Source organism: Papaver somniferum, chromosome 10 (genome assembly GCF_003573695.1).
Source record: "Papaver somniferum cultivar HN1 chromosome 10, ASM357369v1, whole genome shotgun sequence".
Taxonomy (NCBI): domain Eukaryota; kingdom Viridiplantae; phylum Streptophyta; class Magnoliopsida; order Ranunculales; family Papaveraceae; genus Papaver; species Papaver somniferum.
In genome coordinates, this window is record NC_039367.1 from 127,578,823 (window position 1) to 127,596,687 (window position 17,865).

The 17,865-nt window shown below is 35.8% G+C and overlaps 1 pseudogene; it reads right to left on the reverse strand.

Moving 5' to 3' along the window:
* Positions 1-14,684: 14,684 nt before the first annotated feature.
* Positions 14,685-16,870, reverse strand: LOC113315591 (annotated as a pseudogene).
* Between the last annotated feature and the right edge of the window lie 995 nt (positions 16,871-17,865).

Below are 17,865 nucleotides of genomic sequence, written 5' to 3' on the forward strand. Positions count from 1 at the left end.
GTAAGAAACAAGTAAATAGGAGAGAGAAAGTTTAGAGCAGAGGTGATTCTTGATTTCTTTATCTTTTCTTGTAAGAACATTCAAAGATTGATCAATAAAATTAAGAGTGTAAACCTAAAAATGATTTGATGAATAATGAAATCATATGAGGGGTGTAGTGTAGGATTTCCTGCAACTACATAATGGCGCTAGAAACAGGGAATGATTGAAGATTATTCTAGAAAAAGCTGAAAATTAATATTGAGATTTGTGAAAATTTAGAGTGATTGATTAAGAATTTTCCATAATTTCTTGCAATATTGTTAACATTGAATAAATGGCTAGAAGAAGAAATACATCCGAACAACCGACTACTGTTAGAAGAAGCAAGAGAATTGCTGGAGAGAAAGAAGTGAAATGGGAGAATCTACTAGAATGAGAAGTAATAGAGAAAATCAAATTCAACCACCAATTCAACAAACACTAGTTCAAGGGAGGAATACAGATTATGATAGGGTGAGTACACACTTGGCAATCAAATTCGGCAGAAGTAGAAGAAGAGCAACAAAACAGAAATTATAGACAGGAAGAGAAATCAAGAAGCAGATGAAGGAATAATTCATGGAGATGAGGAAATTGGAGCGTTAGAAACGTTGAGACGAAGAATACATGAAGAAAGAAGAGCTGAGGCAGAAGAACGTGCAAATCTAACAAGGCAAAATCACGAATTAAGGATGGAGAATATAAGACTACAAATAGAAGATCGAGAAGTACAAAATCATATTCAAGATCGACTAGAAGAGAAATGAGGCGAAACTCACCCACAATCAATGCTGGAAACAATATTCAAGAAGAAATATCAAATCCTAATGAAGAATATCGCGAAAATAGAGAAAGAGCTGATGATCGTTACGTTCCACAAAATGAAACTTTTGATGATGGGAAAATGGTGGAAATCAAGAGAACGGACAACGTCAGGGACGAAATGACCAAGATGGCGAAGGAAATCGGAGGAAGGAAGAAGAATTTTACATGAAAGAGAAAATCAAAGAAATCAACAGACAATTGAAGAAGAAATTGAAAGACATTATGCTGAACAAGCACGTTTAATCTGCGAACGTGAAAGATTGAGAGCGGAAATGGAAGAACAAGAGCTTCAGGAGACAATTCGCCAGAACAATCACGACAATCGAGAAAAAGGCGTACACAAAACCGGAATAACGGTAATCTCAATGAGGAGTATGATAGAGTACAGAGGATGGCTGAAAGACAGCGAATGGAATTGATAAGAAATGAACAAAATCATGGAGGGGAAAATGAAAGGCATCATCATATGCGAATTCAAGATAGAGATGAGAAGAGAATCGCAGAAGAAGACGAGATGAGGATAATGAAGAAGAAATGCAAAATTTCGCGAGAGAAGATAGACTGAACGCAGAAAGAGAGGCGAAATTAAAAGACCAATGGATCAAGATTCAGGTGTAAATAAACAAATCTTGAAAGAATTAGAAGAAATGAGAGGAATGCTAAATAATAGAGGAGAAGTAGGCAGAAGACAATTGGAAAGCAATAGAAGAAGCTGCGAAAACTCCATTTACAAGGGAAGTACAATTAGGAGGAATACCACCGAAATGCAATTTGCCCGCATTAACCAGCATTTTTGATGGAACAACTTGTGCAATTCAACACATTAAAGCCTATGTGAGGTGCATGTTACAATGGGAAAATCATGATGCCGTATTGTGCAAATATTTCGCATCCAGCTTAACAGGAGAGGCGTTAAAATGGTTTGAAGGTCTACCAAAGAACACAATAACATCCTTCAATCATTTGCAGACTACATTCTTGGGGCATATATAAGTAATAATTCCTCGCGACCTGGTATAGAAGATGTGTTTGGATTAAAACAAAGGATTGGCGAAAGTTTGAAACACCTGACTAAAAGATGGAGAACTATGTGTAGCGAAATGGCTGGCCGTGTAGATAGATATCTTATATTATCATTTATCAATGCTATGTTTGCAACAAACCTATTGTATGTCCAAATTTTCAGAGTCAAGAATACGATCACAATGACTGAATTGCGAGAACTTCAAGAAGAATACATTGCTCTAGATGAAAGGAAAAATGAAATGGAATCATATCCAGTTGCGAACACCAGCTCACAAACAGAGAATGCATGCTTATTACCCAAGATAATAAACACAGTAGCGAATACTTCACAAGTACAACAAGAGAAGGTGACGAGTAACAATCAACAGAAACTGGTGGCTATGGGAAGCCGAGATCAAGAAGAGTATGAAAGAAAAAGAAATTTCTACAATCGTGGTGGAAATAACAAGATTCAAAGACTCGATCAACCACAAGAAACTTATGGAGGTCAAAGACAAAACTATAATAGAGGACAAGGAGGTCACAAGGTAGTATGAGAATAAATCAAGATGCCACCTCTAAATGCAAGTGTGGAGAAGATATGGGAAGCTATAATCTTGATGGAAAATATACCAACACCATAGAACATGGGAACGGAACCACCTCCAAACCACAGAAGCCATGAGTTTTGTTCTTATCATCATTTTCATGGACATACAACAAATGATTGCAGAAATGTAAAAAGAATTATTTTGAGAATGATAGATCAAGGAAAACTAAACGACTTTATGGTAGGGCATCCACAATATCAACCACTGGCACCACCACCAGAGCTTCACAAAGTGAATACGATGAAAAAGAATGAAACATTCTTCATATAAGTTGGTGCAAAAGCAAAAAATCTATTTTGTCACTCTATCGTACATTCATATAAGACAATTGAATATTTTCATGATAATGTTTTGAGTAGAGTGTTCGCAAGAGATAATGATGGAAGAGAAATTTTGAATATTGCGAAAATCTCGCCACTAGAGGAATGGCAGAAACAGATCATTTCTTTTACCGCAGAAGAAATTACGGAAGGAGAAGAGGTGCATGACAATCCATTGGTAGTAAAATTAGAAATTAATCCAAAACCGAAAGAAGATGAGGATGATGAAGCTGAGGATTCATGGGCAATTAATAGAATTCTAATCGATACTGGAAGCTCTGTGAACATTTTATTTTATCATACTTATAAAACCATGGCTGGAAGAGATGATGATCTTATACCATCAACATATAAGATATATGGTTTTAATGGTACTGCTAACAAGCCTAAAGGGGAGGTTACTATGCGAATTCCATTGAAATGAATATCTTCCGAAATCTTATTCTGTGTCGTTGATATAGAATCACCCTACAATGCGTTAATTGGTCGACCTTGGCTACATGGGATTCTAGGTGTAGCTTCAACTTTCCACCAGTGCATCAAATTCCCTCACCCTAGTGGTGTAGGAATCATAAAGGGAGATTGGGTTGAAGGAAAGAGGTGTTACGAAACTGAGATAGAATCTTGCGAATGAAGAGCAAACAAGAAGGAAAACTGGAGAAACAAAATCAAGGATACACAAAGAAGTGAGAGGTTGATGGTGGATGCAATCGAAAGGAAAGGAGAAGAGATGTTGCGAAACTAATGCTAGCTTAGAATAAAAATGATGAACATACCACTACCAAGGAACCAATAACAGAATATAATAAAAAAGCAGAGAATGACAAAGATAATAAAAACAAGAAATGTATGAATGATTAAGTTGTTGCGATACTCTCGCAATAAGTAAAATTCTCAAAAATACATTTGATTGAATGGAAAAATTGAGATTGCGAAATTCAGATACAGTATGATGATTTCCGAGACCCTCGCAGAGATAATGAATTTTAAAAAAGACAATCAGAGAAAAATGACAAAAATGAAAGGGGCAAACCTTTATGGCGTACACCCTAGTTCGCGAATGCAATTTCGCAAGAGGCAAATGTAAGACCTAAAGTACGTCATATAAGGGGGTACCTGTTTCATGGCTCAGGGAAAGGCTATACCGCCACCGGAACCTGAGTCATGGAGATTTGGGGTCAATAAAGCCCATCCGGGAGAGGCACCTTGGATTCTCATCTTAAGCATATGACTTAAGTTGGCAACTAAGGTAATAAGGACTCTCCCAAGGGGTGCAGATCTGATCAAGGCACTGAGGTACACGGTTGAGTCAAGAGTGCCAGGGACGTTTGAAGCGTACTTTGCCATTCTTGACAAGTCTTGGCTTATACTGAACTCGTCTTGAAGAAAACCCCACTTAGGGTGCAGTCTCGTAACCATAAGCCCTATAGGTAAAAGGGATAAGAGGCTGCGAAAACAACTGGTTGTTGTTAAGACTGGATGGGAGGAGCTAACCTTGTATGGTAGAAGTACGCCTCCTTGAAGGGGAAACCAGGGGGGAGATAAGGGCGGCACCCTCCATTAGGGAGCTGATAAGTGTCTTAAGACGCAAATGTCATGAGGCTTTTTATTCGCAAGGATATTAAGGCTTGTCATATTTTTGCAACAATCCTGAAGAGGCAATAATACAAAAGAAAAGGATAAGACGAGATCAATGGGTTTTCGCATGAAAGTGCGAAGACGTCCTGCGATTTCGTCGCAAGACGGCAATGTCATGGGGCTTCAATTTCGCAAGAATATTTAGGCATGTCATATTGTCGCAACATTCCTGAAGAGGCCATAATACAAAAGAAAATGTTAAGGCAAGATCAATGGGTTTTTGCATGAAAGTGCAAGGACGTCCTGCGATTTTGTCGCAATGACAAGAGGTGGCATAATAAGACCTTTAATTAGGAAGGCAAAATAAGACCACACAGGAATGAGATTTTGAAAAGAATCAAAATTCACTTCGCATAAGATTGCGAAGTTATACATAATTAACCGCGAAATTGAGACATAAAATAAGAATTTTTTTATGAAATCTCTCATTTGGATTCAAATAACAGAGGCAAGTATGGGAATGTATGAAATTAGAAAATGTTATTTATCTCCATATGATAGATTTACTCAAAGATTCAAGAATTAACGATTATATTGATTAATTGTACTGCAAAGAAGAATTGTTTTAATGAATGCAGGTCAAAATGAAAGAAACACAAATATACAGAAAGAAGAAATAAATGTACAAGTATTACAAAGAATCAAAGAAAGAAATAAAGACTACTTCTTAGTTGATCCTTCATTATCTTCATCAGACTTGTTCCCTTCTTAGTCTGCGTCAGAATCTTCATCACCATCAGAACCTCCATCACTATCAAATTCTTCATCGTCAGCTTCGCTATCAGAGATAATCAAACTGGGAGTATTTTGTGGGATTTCTTCTAAGAGACAAGGTTAATCAGACTGTGGGATATTATGATCATCACAAACCATTTGGATAGTTTGATTACGAAAATGCATAGCATCATTCTTAAAATTCTCAACAGTGATCTTGATTTGATTCTTTAATCTAGAATACTTGTCGTTGCAAGAAGAAAGATTCTTTGCGAGTTCCTCCTTTTCAGCTTCGAGTTCTTCAATCTTTTCACGATATCTATTTTCAGAATCTGCGAGCAAAAGACAATCAATTATTAACTTGATGAAAATTCATAAGAAGCAAAAGATTAGTAAATAAGAGCAGTTAGTAACCTTCTCAAACGATAGAATTTCATCTCTTTCTCTAAATGAGCTTAGATCTAAATTTCGCAAATAAATCCCACATAATACTCCCAGTTTGAGAAGCTATTTAGGAATTGTTAAGACGCTCAAGAAGGGTATCATTATCCAAGGCATTAGGAAATGAACGAAGAAGGGTAGCTTCATCAGAAAGACCATAAATGTCTGCAAAAAGGATCATTTAAATAAGATAAAACAACAGGATGAATGAATGAAGGGAAAAGAGAAAAGTAACATACCGTAAAGCTGATTATTAGCTTGCTGAAGGCTAGAGATTTTGTTCTTATATGAAGAAGAATCAATTTCTAATTGTCTATTTTTCTCGCGAAAACCTTTAACTTCAGCTTCCAATTCTTCATTCTTTGTGCGAAATTGAAGATTCTTCTTTTCAAGATTTTCGCGTCTTCTCTCTAGGTCTGAGGAAACAACAAAAGAAGCTTTTCCATCCTGCGAGAAAATATAAAAAATATTAATATAGAAAGAAATTTTGAGTTGTGACAATAAAGAAATAAAGGGATAAAAATATACCAGACTATTGAGGGAATGCAAGAAGTCGGGTGTCACTGATCTAGAAACTCTACGGAGAGAACTATCACCATCCAGTAAAGGGACATCGCAAAGTGTAGCGAGAGCCTTGCAGGTGTTGGCGAATTGGTTATCTCCTATTCCTTGCAGAGAATCAGAAAAGAGGCCAGAGAGCTTAGCCATAGAAGATTCAGGTGGAAAATCTTCACTTGCGACAAGATCATCATTATCCTCATCATCCTTGTCACTTTCGAAATTTTCTTGAGGAGGAATATTTGAAGGAGAAGAAGAACGGACTTTCCTTTTCTTTGAAGGAGGAGCAGTTGATTTTTCTCTGCGAAGAGCACCTTTACCTTTATCACCAGTCTTCGCAATATCAACAGGCTCTTCTATTTCAGCAATAATCTTCACACACAGATAGAAATAAGAAATGGAAGCAACAGTATACAGTTTAAAATCATAAGAGAAAATTTCTTACCTCATCTGTGTATGAGCAAAGAGCTAACAGAGTACTAGCTTTCCCAGTCCTGTTATAACTATCTTTCAGTTTTTGGTTCTGTGGAATGTCGCAAGAGTTAACGAACAGAATAATAAAAATCAATAAAGAAACATAAAGTGAGTTACATGGTAAGAAACATACCTCTTTCTCCTTCTCGGGCCAAGAGAAAACCCAAGGTTGATAAGCAGCGAGATTCGCAGGAAGAACATTTGACCCAGCAATGTAGGGTCCTTTTAGCATTAAAGGAAAAACACATCATTTATCATCTTTGGAATGGCGAGGAGTTGTGTTTTTACCAGAATGTCAGTCAATATCTTGCATGAGAATTTTGGCTTCATCAATGTTATCTTTCCTTTTTAAGAGAATACCCCAGCAAGTATTCTCTTTCTTCATGGAGATAAGTTCATAGTTCTCAAAGAAACTCGCTACTGTGTATTTCTCAGCAATTATCTCTAGGTTTGCGAATTTAGGATCCCTAATTTCTTTCGAGTACAGAGATCCTCTACCAGCATCACGGTTAGCGAACTCTAGCATCAGACGGATGCAGTCCCCACTCAGTTGGAAGATAGCTCGCGAAAATCCCGAGTGAGCGAGAATTACATAAAATAAAAGAAGATCTGTGTTATAAAGAGGAATAGGGAGACCTGCGAGAATCTGACCTAGCGAAATTATGATTGATTGATCATCACAATACTGATCAGAGAAAAGTTTGACAGAAAGAATTGATTTGGCATTTTCACCAAGAATGGTGGAGAGTGTGAAACCTTTATCAGCAAGATCTTTTTGGACATCTTTTAAACTCTTCTCATGTCTATGACCACTTGGAGACATATTTGAATATAGAGTATGGGAATGAATAAAAAGTAAGAGGATTGAAGGGGGAAAAAATTACAGCAGCAGAACTTGCAGAAGAATAACAGAGTTGCAGAGATGAGAGAATAAAAATAGAAGAGAAAGTAAAAAGAAAAGTGGAAAGAAGAGTAAGAAGAGTATATAAAGGAGATTTTTTTTACTCGAAGAAATAAACACCATTAAGACGAAAAGACGTGAGCGGTTGAAAAGCAGCGGTTACAGAAGACGTGTCAAGAAACAAACGGAAGAAAGAATACGTGTGATAAATGCAGAATATGAAAAGATGAACAGCTGGGGCATTTCTCACATCATTCTATATTTTGCAGAGAAGATATGAGAAGAGGAAAGATGTAGGATCAGAATCTCGCAACGACAATATTTCAGCGAAATTATCAACAACACAATACAACAGCGTCGCAGAACAATTTCAGGAAGAATATAATAAATGACGTCAGCTAAGATCACGAGAAAGATGTGATAGTCCTGCGAAAATTAGAGAGCTTGCGAAATTAATATTTCTAAGGTTGCGAGAATGTCGCGGATCATACTCGAAAATAAAGGACAGATTAGCTGTCATCCACTATGTACTTCCCTATAAATAGTCGTTCAAGTTGTAAAGAAAGAGGGGAGATCTTTTTTGAGTAAGAAACAAGTAAATAGGAGAGAGAAAGTCTAGAGCAGGGGTGATTCTTGATTTCTTTATCTTTCTTGTAAGAACATTCAAAGATTGATCAATAAAATTAAGAGTGTAAACCTAAAAATGAGTTGATTAATAATGAAATCATATGAGGGGTGTAGTGTAGGATTTCCTGCAACTACAAGAACAACCCAAAGATGTGATCCAAACATATGTCTATCTGAAATTCATTAGGTGCAACTATCAAATTCACTTCAGTCCAGACTCGCTATTTTGTTGAAGTTGGATTACAAAATTTATAGAGAATCACACAAAACACTATCCACAAAGTTAAGTCACCAAATGGGAAAGATGATACAACATTGTGCTCATTGTTTTGCCAATTTGAGTAAGATTTCAAACTTAGTGTGGTTCGATCTTTGCAAATACTACCAGAAGAATACAAGGAAAGATTTAAGCATAGTCAGTGAAGCAGGTGTAAGGCACATGGGTCACAAAAGGAAAAATGCAAGATTTGGTCTTTCTAAGAAATCCGTCACTTATCGAGACGGAAAAGCGAAATACAAATCTAACAATGTTGAAAACAATGCAGGAATTCTGCTGAACACAGAAAAAAAAATTCGATGTAAAATCTTGCTAGATAATTCCAATCTTATGCACAAAGAAGGCTACTTTTCAAAAAATTACTAAGATTGGGCTGTAAACAAAAAGAGGAGCTACTGCAATGTCATAAAAAACTTCAACAAGAATGAGTGATTTTAAAACTCATAAGTTTTGATAAAGTACAATGCGGCATCAATGTAATGGTTGATACTCGAATTATCTCTAAAGGAGCTAAGAAAAAGACCAGGAAATTAAAAAATTATTAATGTGTACAACTATGTACACATTAACAATAAACATGTGTATAATTATGTACACATGAAAACCTTAAGTGAAAGCAGTCCTTAAAGCCTGCGAAACATTTTTTAGTAAAATCTAGGATATGCAGTTGGTCATTAACCAGCAAGCCAAACCAACCTATTGTATTTTCTAAGATCATCTTCACATTTGTCACTTACCCCAAATCTGTAAACTCAATCTTTACAATATCTGATGGATTGTTTTAAAATCTCAATGTTTGTTAAAAGAAATATCATGTGGTTAAACCAAAACTTCATAACTTTAAAAAAAAATATTAAATAAAAAAATTGGGAGAATAATAACGTCATTAAGCAGCCAGACATGCTCACCTAAAGAAATTCTTAATTAAGTAATACAAGAAAATATTTTCAAATAAACTTTTAATAAAAGAAGTATCTTAGAGTCAAAACATGTGTACAATCATGTACACGTTAAAAATCTAACAGGTGTACATAGTTGTACACCTTTACTTTGAAGAGAATATGTAAACACCCACTACATTTTAAACATCACTCCTACTCAGAGGATGCGACTTGTCCATTAGTAAACCCTACATCAGTCATGCAATATAAATCGATCCTAACATGCTTAAGGACATGAGACCACTACATCAAAAATCCACAATGCAAAAACAAACAAGGAAAATTGGGATCAAAATAATAAACTCATCGAGCTGTTCTTATTATATCATTAGTACCAGTGTGGGGACACAAGCCAACCTGCATTAACATAACTAGGTCATCAATAGACAATAAAGGGGTAGAAATTTATACGCACACAAAATCAACATGGGTACAACTACGTACACATTAAAAATCAGCATGTGTACAACTATGTACACATTAAAAATCAACCGGTATACAACTACATACACATTAACTATCAACATGTGTATAATTATGTACACATTAACAATCATCATTTCCAGAATGTTATCAGGAAACCGTTTTAAATCAAGGTCTTTCACTTTTCATGAGATATTTTCCAGCCCAGCATTTTCACATGGTATTTCTTAATTATAACTAGCGTGACTTATTTTTCGGACGTGATCTTATATTTTGACTTGATCATTTTAGAAGATATGTCATTCATGCCAGATGCACAAAAAAATGAATTCTAACAAAACATAGATACAAATAGGAACTCCAATTCATACTCGGGATAAATGGTAGGTCGTAGGCACTATCTAAAAAAAACATAATTAGTAAAAAAGGACAGTGCAAGAAATACTCACAGTATTAACATCCATTAATTTTAGTATGTATCCCACTACAGCGCACATCTCTCCTGAGCTGGGTTCTCCTATATTCAGTGGCAGCTTAACAAAGTGTTTGACATTTCACTGAAACAGATGAGATATAGAAGACACCAAGGAAGATTTGTGAATGATAGAGTTTTATAGGGAATTATTTCTTCATACTTTTTGCATTTTTTTGGTTTTTTTCTCTAATAGGGAGAAAAAATGTGAGTTTGTTTTTACACACTAGATTTAGAAGTAAAAATTGAAGTGACATTACATCCACTTATATTAGTAGTGCAGCTAATAGACGTAAAAGAAAAAGTTTGTTGCAGGGGTGCTTTAATGGAGGATGAAAACTTTAAAAATAAAAAATGTCATGTGAGTTATAAATATGTGGTCATTTTCTTTTATCTAGGGACATAATACAAACTAGTAGTGATGATACATAAAGTCCTCTCATCTTAATAACACTACCACTGCTGCTGTAACTTATCTTGTCACTCTTAAAATGAGTTGCTATCACCCTACTCCTCTTCCTTTTCTTATAGCTGACCTCCCCTACAGTTCTTTGTGATCTTACATTAGATTTTGTTTGGATTTTTTGTGAGTTCACCCATGATGCTCCTTCAAAATTATGAACCAAAAATCAACATCATAAGTTCACTATTCTTTCTTATTTTCTTTTTCTCAGAGTCGACATTTTGTAGCTTCCACTAACTTTTCCATCATTAAAACTTGGGGAAAACAACAACAACACAGAGATGTTCTGTACCAGGGGGAGAAATGAATTTATGGAGATGCTACACTCCAAAATTAACCACAACTGTGTAATCATATATATTTTGTCTTACGGAAGTAACTAACTAAATTGATATCACTGTTTTGAAAATTTTCCCCAGAAATCTCAAACATTAAAAATCAACAATAAAAAATAACAAATAACAAATCATATAAAGAAAAACAAAATTGGAAATAATGTAAATCTGACAAATCATATCTATTAAAATGAGGAGTGAAAGATGGAGTAGCAGCAAACTTAATCGGTGATGTAGACAGGGAACAAATTAGGATTCAATCAGTAATTGTTGTCCCTAAGCATTTCTGTTGATGAAATCTTAAAATTCACTTGTTGTTGGTGTTTTTATCGACCTTCCACGTCAATTTCAAGCTAATTCTTCAAGAACATCTGTCGATGATGTCGGATTCAGGCTTACGGAATCAAGTGCTAATTGGTACTCAAACTTTGGTTTTGATGATGGAGATTGAATTGTTCTTAAACTCAATTTATGAATCGTAGTTCCACTGATCTATCGATGAAACCTAATATATTTTTAGAGAAGAATTTGTCTTGAGAGAATCTAGATCGAGAATGACAAGAGATTGAGATTTAGGGTTTCGTAGAAACTAGATCGAGATACACAAGAAATTGAGATTGAAATCAAAGAAATTCGAAAGGATAATTGATCTGAAATAGGGTGACCATCTAAAACCTAGAGATCGATTTTAGCTGCGAAGCTCTGTAATGGACTATGAAATATTTTAGAGAAAAAATGTGACGCGATTTTGTACTGAGGGTTATTTTTCCCATAATAAAAAAACATTTTTGGACTGAATCGTTCGTAAACGGATTAACTCATACCAAATTTTGTATATTTGGATCTCCTAGTACTGGGCTTGAGGAGACAGGACTAGAATGTCTAAATCCCAACTAATATGGGATTAGACGTCAATTTCTACAATAGCTAGGTGGTCTTGGCATAAAACAGCTGCACTACATGAACTTAGCGTTGCTGATAAAGAACGATTTTTTGGGGACCATGGTTTTTTTTGGGGGACCATGGTTTTATTTTGGGTAAAGACATTAGAAGTAAATTACCCTCCTGATTAATTTTGGGTGATGATTAGTTAGTGTTAATAATAATTAGTGTAATGATTAGTGAGATGATTAAGTTAAAGATAATTAGTGAGATTAAAAAATCAGATGGTTTTTTTTTAAAGAAGTAGAATTATTGAGAGAGTAAAGTTAGAGAAGATGAAGAAGAAAAACATGAAAAACGATGGATTTTACCAACCACAACCGGAGGAAGGGTATTTGGGTACCCAGGTGTGCTTCAAACTTAGATAATGTTGGTTGAATTGCTCCAAACTTTCAAAAAAAATGAAATTTTTTATGTAGATTTGGGTCAGTTCGGTTACCATATGTCAAGAACATGTAACCGAACACACCTGAAAGTGTAGTCCGGTTACGTTTTCCAAACACGCAGGTTACCAAACTCGCTCGTTAATGGAGGTTTTGGTCGTACAGTGTAATGTTCGGTTACCTAGGATAAAAAGGTAGGTAACCGAACTTTGAACTTAACAATTTATTTGGGTACATATTGTGTATTCGGTTAGTTCGCAAACTTTAACGCAACCAAGTTCCCAACCGAACTGCAGGTTAAAAGTAACCTAGTGTTAGAAGTTCGGTTGGTTCGCAAACTTCAACATATTTTGCGAATCAACCGAACTGGGCTTATATATGCATATATACAATTAGGCAAACGTTCGGTTACTACGAAATTTATTTCTTGGCGAATTAGGTAGAGTTCGGTTACGAAGTTTCAAAGGTAGAGTTCGGTTACAAAGAAAACTTAACATTTTTGCGAACGAACCGAACTTGTGTACTTCTCATTATTTTCGTAAACTAAAGTTCGGTGATATCCTTATTTTGCGAAGGAACCGAACTTATGAACTTATGTTGTTCTAATACAAGGAGTTCGGTTAAAAGTATTTTTTGCCAATCAACCGAACTCTATTGTCTAAGTTCGGTTACTTTGTAGTTTTAAAATTTTTTGCGAAAAAACCGAACTCTATTGGGTAAGTTCGGTTATTTTGGAACTCAAGATAGTGGCCACAACAACACAGTTCGGTTAGACTGGATTTGTTTTTTTCGGTTATAAGGGTGGAGTTCGGTTACTTTGTAGTTTTAAAAATTTTTGCGAAACAACCGAACAGAGAGTTCGGTGACTTGGTTTTAAATCCAATAGAACCGAACTGTTCTTCGTGTTCTTCATTTTCAAGAAGTTCGGTTAGTAAACTAGGGTTTTTTGGAAAATCGGCCTAACCGAACATGGCTCTGTAACTCCTACTAAAACTTTATTTTGATGATTTCTATTCGATTGAAGCAATCAAAATCAAATTAAAGTGAAGGGGTTGTTGGAAAATACCTCTGGAGTGGTCCCATGGCAGAATCAGGTTGCGGCTGGCGTCTTTTATACTCGATAAAATTATCATGTAACAGAACTTAATTGTGATTGCATTGATGTTGTTACATTTCTTAAATAGGCGGTGGTGGTGGTGGTGGGAGTAGGTGGTGGTGGTAATCGGTGTTGGTGGTGGTGATAATCGGAGGTGGTGGTGGTGGTAATCGGCGGTGGTGGGCGGTGGTGGTGGTAATCGGTGGTTGGTGGTGGTGATAATCGGAGGTGGTGGTGGTGGTGGTGGTAATCAGTGGTGGTGGGCGGTGGTGGTGGGAGGAGGTGGTGGTTATGTATATATAGGCGGTTATTAGGTTGGTTTTAAATTAAATTAGGTTAAGGGTAGGTTAGTCATTTCAACGTTTTAAGACACCCCTTATCACTATAGGGAAGATGGCCTAATAAAACCATGATCCCCTCAAAAAAAAAACATGATCCCTAAAAAAATCATTCCTCACCTTTGAAACTTTGGAAAATGATAACAACACTTTTTTTGGAAGCAACTCATATCTCGAAAGTATGCCCTGGATCATTTTGATTGGAACACCAACCCTTTGAAACATCCCTATGGCTGTAGCATTTGGAAAGGCATCATTAAATATATTGATCTGTTTAAATCCAATTGAATATACAAGCTTGAAAATGGAACCAGAATAAGTTATTGGCATGACATAAATGGGAAATCAATCTTTAGCTCTTCGATTTCCGGCAGCGAATGAAGTTTCAACAAAGAAAAACCAAGCCATCAGCCTGATCTATTCGAGTATAACTGTAACTTTGGATCTTGGCATTTCAAGAAGAGTTCACGACAATGTAAGTTAGTGATATTGCTGCGCTGTTTCACTTGTGCTTACAAGAAACAGCTCAACAAGTTATCCTTGGAGATTTTGAGGTGATGATTAGGCAATTTTCGGAAAACTATTGATTTGATCGTCAAAATGATGGCATAAAAGATAAAAAAGAAGAAGTTATGCTTGGAGACTAGTACTTACATTCACCATTAATAATAAGATACCATAATCAGGTAAACAGAACCTAATCAGTACTAAGAAAAACCAAACAACCACAATCATCAGTTAATCATCGATCAACCAGTTTTTGGCAACTCTAGCTACTACGTATGAGGTTCTTGGTATCGACCCAAACTCTAATTGAACCTTATCTTTCACGGTATTGCAAGTCGGTCACCGTTATTTGCTAAACGATCACAACATCAGTTAACCAGACCTTTTTGTTACCGTAAGCTTCAAACCATGCTGCATTGATAAAATTGTCATCATTCTATACTTAACAGGGTGATTTGGAATCAGATGAAAATTGAAGAATCTACATAAGATCGCAAGTGTCATTTTCATCTCTAGATACGCGGAGTCTTTCCCAAGACAAATCCTTGGTCCAGCCTGCACAAACAAAAGGCACATGTATCATGATGCATTTGTAGTTCTTCATGTTGTCAAACAAATCAAGAAGATTTGATTTATTGGCTAATATCTGTAGAACATTGAGAAATTCTTACTTGAAATGCTGTGAATTTGAAAGGAGAAGCATTTTGAAAGAGTCCCTCCTGGTTAAACCATCTATCAGGGTTAAATGAAGCTGCATCTGATCCCCAGTTGTAAACCATCCTGCCCATAGAGTAAGGCACATAAGTCACCATCCCTCCTGCTCTCAATTTGGTTCCATCTGGCAAGACATCATCCTTAGCTATGCCTTTCGGATCCTGTATATGCATGTACGTGGATATGTTCTATGGTAAGTACGAATAACTTGCATTCTCGAAATAAGATTTCTTTTTGCGTCTCTTAATGCCGTACCTGGGGTACAGCAGGGTATAAACGAAGTGTCTCAGTGATTGCTGCATGCAAGTATGATAATTTTCTTAGTGAATCGTAAGTCAATAGACTCGCGAATTGTGCTAATCTTTCAGCGAAAGATTTTGGGTCCTCTGGATCATAAGGAACCAAAGATATTTTCTCCTCTTTTGCTTGGTTCTCTTCAAAATCTTTCAGGTAATGGTACAACTTATCTGCAACATGAGGATTCACAATCATCATGTATACGAACCAAGACAGTGTTGTTGCCGTTGTGTCACGCCCAGCAATTACAAAGTTTAGAACAACATCTCTAAGGCTTTTGTCAGTTAGGTTGTTGTCTGGATTCTCACTCAACTCGACGAATCTTGACAATATGTCATGCTTTATCTGATTAGATTGAGCAGGAATTAGTTGAGGCAATCTTATATATGCCAAACACATATGGTTAGTACGGAGTAGAATTCGATATAAGAACACATGGATTTGCTTACCTTACCATTCTTGTTGCTTGTTTTAGCTTCTTGTATTTCAGCTTTTCTTGTGTGAATCATACTGTATGTAAAATCATTAATGACTTTAATGCTTTGATCAAGCAACGCTTCAGACCCCACCTTAAGAAATCTTTTGATTCTCCATAAAGGGTCTATGAATCGAAGGGTAACAATGATATTTGCAGTATCGAAAGCTCGAGCGAAGTGATTATCAGGTAGTTCAGGAGCCAAAGTCCCTATTACTACACCAAATCCCACTTTACATATGGAATCCAAAGTCATCCTCATCAATAGTTCCTGACAGACATATAGAAACCTTCAACGAAGTGTTCATGTAAGTTAACAGTTTATGTTGTTCTTTTCAGAAATGTAAACTAGGGAGTTACTGTGACATACTGACATATATACCTGCATGTCAATTTCTTTGTTTCTGACCGATGCTTGGCATAAAATACTTGAGAGTTTCATTGCATACTCTCTGAAAACAATGGTACTGAAATCTCTCAAATTCTTAGAAGCAAACTCAAAACTTGAAGTTTTCCTTTGCTTCCTCCACATCTCTCCATCTGAATTAAAAATCCCATCTCCAAGCAATAATTCCATGTATGAATGATAAACTTCACCCTTCAGAAAGATTATTAAACGTTCAATTACTAATGACCAACAAAATATATAATCAAGAAATACGCTAAATTGTTTATTAATGACCAACAAAATATATAATCAAGAAAGACACTAAATTGTTTACATGGTAATCTTACCTTTGGGTAGTTATTGAAGTTCGTTTTAAGCACATGTTCCACATTCGTAGGGTCGGCAATGTAAGTATAAGTGGTAAATGGCATAGGGACCTTTACTGTTTTCGACTCCGTTAACAAATTGGCTAACCAATATGCATTCTATCATAATTCATTAGCTGTTCGATTGCTGCACCTACGAAAGGCCATGTTTTGGGGCCTTTGACATTCCTTTGCCTCCATCTGTGAAGGAAGACCCATGATACAGCCATACTAATGAGCACACTAATCATTCCCATCTTGAAACCATTTGAGGATGAAAAAATTGACAAAAACTCTAAATCTTCCATTGAACCTTAATGAGGATATAAGTTGAAGATATTGATACAGACTCTAAGGTTGTTTCGATACTTATAAAGGGTAGAGAGATAAGTATTAAGTAGCTAAGACTTGGGTAATTGTTCAGAGCTGATGAATGTTAGCCTTATTTCTACTTAAAACAATCTTTGTATGTTAAAGTAATTATAGCTGCTGAGAATGCATTCTTTCCTGTTTTGTTGCCATTCATGTATTTAATGTTTTTCACCTAATCTAGAGATAGTATAAAAGAGGGTTTTGCGATTGTTGCGGGGTTGGAATGGGGAAAAAATAGAGGATTCTTTAACATAAAACTGGTTTCTAATTCTTATAGCGCTGTTACGGTTGAGTCAGTTAGGATTCCCACTTCCCAGGGTGGTGTTGTCTAGGTGGGGGAGAATTACAGGGTTTTATGATGAAACTACTTACGTACGTCCATATAGTCTGCTGACACCATGGCAATGGCAAAAAGGGAAGCTATATTGATGGAGGGACAATGTGAGAGGCATGATGCCTCCATTCATATAGGTTTCATCTTCAATCGGTTAGGTTGAACCACCTTATGGTTGTCAAGTAGTTATAGCCTACCCTAGAACCCTTGTTAAGAAAAATAAGAACTCATATTTACCTTGAAAACTTGATATTAATTTTCATATTTCAACAGTAATTAAGCAACAGCAACAATACCTTCCAAGTAACCAAGCAAAACTACAATAATAACCTCTACATATATTAATAACCTCTATATATTGATAAAAATTTATGGTCCCAACTTGGGCCACTGAGAAATAGTAATAATCTCTCCAATTTAATATTGATGATTTTTTTCAGTTCCGCCTTAAAGAATTTACATCCAAATAATAAAATTAATATTATATTAAAAAATATATGTCTAGTTACATTGAATATATGATTAAACAAAATATTTATTTATAGTTGTTTGAGAAAAAAAAGTGATTTTTTGGATTACTACGTCATCTTTTAACTTGTGGATGCGTA